The sequence below is a fragment of the Loxodonta africana genome, chromosome 3 (assembly GCF_030014295.1).
Source record: "Loxodonta africana isolate mLoxAfr1 chromosome 3, mLoxAfr1.hap2, whole genome shotgun sequence".
NCBI classification, from domain to species: domain Eukaryota; kingdom Metazoa; phylum Chordata; class Mammalia; order Proboscidea; family Elephantidae; genus Loxodonta; species Loxodonta africana.
Window position 1 is genome coordinate 1,228,082 of NC_087344.1, and position 6,095 is coordinate 1,234,176.

The window sequence follows — 6,095 nt, forward strand, 5'->3', positions numbered from 1 at the left end:
CACCCCATGTGTGTAGAGTAGAACTGTGCTCCATAGAGTTTTCAAGGCTGTGACCTTTTGGAAGCAGATCACGAGGTATCTCTTCTGAGGCACCTCTGGGTGGGTTCAATCCACCAACTTTTTGGCTAGTAGTGGAGCGTTTAACCCCTGGTGGCCACCCACGGGCTCCTAAATATTCTTTCAGAGAAGAGAAATAGAGGAAATATCCTGGCCTTGTTTGGGTCTACCCAGAAGCAGATGCTGAGATGAGAATTTGAGTACAACCGTTTATTTGGGAGACAATCCCAGAAAACAACAGTTGGGAGAAGGGCCTGAGACAGGAAGTTAAGGAAGCTAACAAAAATCACGTCGTCTAGTCAGTTACACTGAGGAACTCTGGGAGACAATGTTGAACACACACCCCAGGCTCATTCCACCCAAGTGGCGGAGAAGCTCGGCATGTATCCACCCATGCCGGTCACCCACTGGTGGAGGGCTGTTCTCAGGTGGCCGGGGGTCGTTAATTCTGCCCAGCCCTTCCTGCAGGCAGGGCAAGGGCCAGCAGCTAGGGAAAACCTTCAGTAAAGAGGCACAGGGACTGGCATTCCCGGAAATGGAAGGAAACGTAGAGCAATGACAACTTTGTATGAGACCAGCACAACCCTGATACGACACAGGACAAAGAAAACAAGAAAGAAAGGTGATACTCTCGGTTCAGTTGTGAATACAGATGCAAAATATTAACAAGTCAAGTTCAAGGGTATACAGAGAAATAAAACACCCCATGTCCAAGTTGGTTCCCTGGAAGAAGAGCCTGTGTTGGGGCTAGGGAGAGAAGGACCTGAGCAAGAAGGTGGTCTCAGATGGAGCTGGCCTCAGCCTGATCCCACGGGAGCACTGGAGTGTGAACTGCACCCTGGAGTTAGCTCTGCTGTGAGCCTAGGGACTGCCATTTGTACCCCCATGTCTGTCAGTCACTGGCTTCAGCCCACTCTTGGGATGGGGGTTGTAACCTAGTGGGCATGTGTATGTGAGGCAGCTCCGCCATCCAGAGCAGGGAGCAGTCACAATTCACCTGCTGCCACAGTTTCAGGATGATCTGGGCCAGGGAACAGTACCCACTACAGTCCACCCCTTACACAGCTCAGACCCACAACTGTGCCCACCACAGTCCGCCCCTTAGCTCAGACCCACAATGGTGCCCACTACAGTCCGCCCCTTAAACCACTCAGACCCGCAGCTTCTACCATGTAGCTCACTCCATCCGAGCACTGCTTTTCCAACTGTTATTGTTTGGCACCATAGATCTGATTCCAACTCATAGCAATCCCATGTGACAGAGTTGAACTGCCCCTTAGGGTTTTCTTGGCTGCAATCTTTGTGGGTCTTTCTCCTGTGGAGCTGCTGGGTGGGTTTGAACTGCCAACTTTTTGGTTAGCAGCTGAACGCTTAACTCTTGCACCACCTGGGTTCCTTTCCAAGATTCTAGTTGGGCTCAACTTCCGGTAAAATGTAAGAGCAGAAAGAGCAATGTCAAGAGACACTTGTTTCTGCCCAAACATGTCAGCCAAATCCTCAGTCCTTTGGTGGATAATCCTCTGTCCCCTTAGCAGACCCAGCATGTCCCCTGCAGATCCCAGGTATGCACTCTTCAACTCTCAAGACAGCTCCAAACCACTTGAACTCCTGAGCTCAAATGCAGAAGGGGCAACACTACTTGGCGGTGACACCCAGGATCAGATTACCCAATAAGCAGGGTAAGCACAGACCTACTTGTGCTTGTTTACTACTCTGTAGTGAACAGTGTCACCGGGGTTTCACCATACCACATCAAAGAGAAACCCCTGTGACACTCTTCGCTACAGAATAGTAAGTAAGCACAAGTAAGGCCGTGTTTCCCTCGCTTCCCAGGTCATCAGGCCCTGTCAGGGATCCTATATTTGAAGAGGCTTTGATTCTGTAAGAAGGTGCTGTGCGGTGAAAAAGTGTGAAATTGTTCACGGTTGATGTTGTCAAGTGCCACTGAGTTTGTTCCGACTCATAGTGACCCTTTGTACAACAGAAAGAAACACTGCCCAAGTCCTGCACCATCCTCACAATTGTTGCTATGTTCAAGTTCGTTGTTGCAGCCACTGCGTCAATCCACCTCGTTGAGGGTCTTCCTCTTTTCCACTGACCCTGTACTCTGCCCTGCATGATGTCCTTCTCCACGGACTGATCCCTCCTGACAACATGGCCAAAGTACGTAAGATGCAGTCTCACCATCCTTGCCTCTAAGGAGCATTCTGGCTGTACTTCTTCTAAGACAGATTTGTTCGTTCTTTTGGCAGTCCATGGTTTATTCAATATTCTCCGCCAACACCACAATTCAAAGGGGTCAGTTCTTCTTCGGTCTTCCTTATTCGTTCTCCAGCTTTTACATGCATACGATGCAATTGAAAATACCATGGCTTGGGTCAGGCGCACTTTAGTCTTCAAGGTGACATCTTTGCTCTTGGGCACTTTAAAGACGTCCTTTGCAGCAGATTTCCCCACTGCAACGCATCTTTTGATTTCTTGACTGCTGCCTCCGTGGCTGTTGATTGTGGATCCAAATAAAATGAAATCCTTGACAACTTCAATCTTTTCACGGTACATTGGTCCAGTTGTGAGGACTTTTGTTTTCTTTGTGTTGAGGTGTAATCCATACTGAAGGCTGTGGTCTTTGATCTACATTAGTAAGTGCTTCAAGCCCTCTTCACCTTCATCTGCATAACGCAGGTTGTTAGTGAGTCTTCCTCCAATCCTGATGCCCCGTTCTTCTTCATATAGTCCACCTTCTCCGATTATTTGCTCAGCATACAGATTGAATAGGTATGGTGAAAAAATACAACCCTGATGCACACCTTTCCTGACTTTAAACCAATCAGTATCCCCTTGTTCTATCCGAACAACTGCCTCTTGATCTATGTTAAGGTTCCTCGTGAGCACAATGAAGTGTTCTGGAATTCCCAGTCTTTGCAATGTTATCCATAGTTTGTTATGATCCACACAGTCGAATGCCTTTGCATAATCAATAAAACACAGGTAAATATCCTTCTGGTATTCTCTGCTTTCAGCCAGGATCCATCTGACATCAGCAATGATATCCCTGGTTCCACATCCTCTTCTGAAACCAGCCTGAATTTCTGGCAGTTCCCTGTCGATATACTGCTGCAGCCGTTTTTGAATGATCTTCATCAAAATTTTGCTTGCGTGCGATATTAATGATATTGTTCTATAATTTCCACATTTGGTTGGATCACCTTTCTTGGGAATAGGCATAAATATGGATCTCTTCCAGTCAGTTGGCCAGGAAGCTGTCTTCCATATTTCTTGGCATAGACAAGTGAACACCTCCAGAGCTGCATCTGTTTGTGGAAACATCTCAACTGATATTTCATCAATTCCTGGAGCCTTGTTTTTCGCCAATGCCTTCAGAGCAGCTTGAACTTCTTCCTTCGTATCATCGGTTCCTGATCATATGCCACCTCTTGAAATGGTTGAACATCAACTAATTCTTTTTGGTATAATGACTCTGTGTATTCCTTCCATTTTCCTTTGATGCTTCCTGCGTCGTTTAATTTTTCCCCATGGAATCCTTCACTATTGCCACTTGAGGCTTGAACTTTTTCTTCAGTTCTTTCAGCTTGAGAAACGCTGAGCGTGTTCTTCCCTTTTGGTTTTCCGTCTCCAACTCTTTGCACATGTCATTATAATACTTTACTTTGTCTTCTCGAGACACCCTTTGAAATCTTCTGTTCAGTTCTTTTCCTTCATCAATTCTTCCTTTTGCTTTAGCTGCTCGACCTTCGAGAGCAAGTTTCAGATTCTCCTCTGACATCCGTCTTGGTCTTTTCTTTCTTTCCTGTCTTTTCAATGACCTCTTGCTTTCTTCATGTATGATGTCCTTGATATCATTCCACAACTCGTCTGGTCTTTGGTTACTAGTGTTCAGTGCGTCAAATCTCTTCTTTGGATGGTCACTAAATTCAGGTGGGATATACTCAAGGTCATATTTTGGCTCTCGTGGACTTTATCTGATTTTCTTCAGTTTCAGCTTGAACTTGCATATGAGCAATTGATGGTCTGTTCCACAGTCGGCCCCTGGCCTTGTTCTGACTTATGGTATTGAACTTTTCCATTGTCTCTTTCCACAGATGTAGTCAATTTGATTTCTGTGTGTTCCATCTGGCGAGGTCCATGTGTATAGTCGCCTTTTTGTTGGTGAAAGAAGGTATTCGCAATGAAGAAGTCATTGGTCTTGCAAAATTCTATCATTCGATCTCCAGCATTATTTCTATCACCAAGGCCATATTTTCCAACTACTGATCCTTCTTCTTTGTTTCCAACTTTTGCATTCCAATCGCCAGTAATTATCAATGCATGTTGATTGCATGTTCGATCAATTTCAGACTGCAGCAGCTGATAAAAATCTTCAATTTCTTCATCTTTGGCCCTAGTGGTTGGTGTGTCAATTTGAATAATAGTCGTATTAACTGGTCTTCCTTGTAGGTGTACTGATATTATCCTATCACTGACAGCATTGTACTTCAGTATAGATCTTGAAATGTTCTTTTTGACTCTGAAAGCAACACCATTCCTCTTTAAGTTGTCCCTCCCACCAAAGTAGACTATAGGATTGTCTGATTCAAAATGGCCAATACCAGTCCATTCTAGCTCACTAATGCCTAGGATATCGATGTTTATGCATTCCATTTCATTTTTGACCATTTCCAATTTTCCTAGGTTCATACTTCGTACATTCCAGGTTCCGATTATTAATGGATGTTTGCAGCTGTTTCTTCTTATTTTGAGTCATGCCACATCAGCAAATGAAGGTCCCGAAAGCTTGACTCCATCCACGTCATTAAGGTCGACTCTACTTTGAGGAGGCAGCTCTTCCCTAGTCATCTTTTGAATGCCTTCCAACCTGGGGGGCTCATCTTCCAGCACTATATCAGACAATGTTCCGCTGCTATTCATAAGGTTTTCACTGGCTAATGCTTTTCAGAAGTAGACTGCCAGGTCCTTCTTCCTAGTCTGTCTTAGTCTGGAAGCTCAGCTGAAACTTCTCCTCCATGGATAACCTTGCTGGTGTCTGATTACCGGTGGCATAGCTTCTAGCATCTCAGCAACACACAAGCCCCCACAGTACGACAAACTGACAGACACGTGGGGGTTCTTTTCGCAGTCCGTGGTATATTCAATATTCTTCACTAACACCATAATTCAAAGGCATTAATTCTTCTTTGGTCTTCGTTATTCATTGCCCAGCTTTTGCAGGCATACGAAGCAATTGAAAATACCATGGCTTGGGTCAGGTGCACCTTAGTCCTCAAAGTAACACCTTTGCTTTTTTTTTTTTTTTAAATAATTTTTATTGAGCTTTAAGTGAACGTTTACAAATCAAGTCAGTCTGTCACATATAAGTTTATATACACTTTACTCCATACTCCCACTTACTCTCCCCCTAATGAGTCAGCCCTTCCAGTCTCTCCTTTCGTGACAATTTTGCCAGTTTCTAACCCTCTCTACCCTCCCATCTCCCCTCCAGACAGGAGATGCCAACACAGTCTCAAGTGTCCACCTGATACAAGTAGCTCACTCTTCATCAGCATCTCTCTCCTACCCATTGTCCAGTCCCTTCATGTCTGATGAGTTGTCTTCGGGAACGGTTCCTGTCCTGGGCCAACAGAAGGTTTGGGGACCATGACCGTCGGGATTCCTCTAGTCTCCATCAGACCATTAAGTCTGGTCTTTTTATGAGAATTTGGGGTCTGCATCCCACTGATCTCCTGCTCCCTCAGGGGTTCTCCGTTGTGCTCCCTGTCAGGGCAGTCATCGGTTGTGGCCGGGCACCATCTAGTTCTTCTGGTCTCAGGATGATGTAAGTCTCTAGTTCATGTGGCCCTTTCTGTCTCTTGGGCTCATAGTTATCGTGTGACCTTGGTGTTCGTCATTCTCCTTTGATCCAGGTGGGTTGAGACCAATTGATGCATCGTAGATGGCCGCTTGTTAGCATTTAAGACCCCAGATGCCACATTTCAAAGTGGGATGCAGAATGTTTTCATAACAGAATTATTTTGCCAATTGAC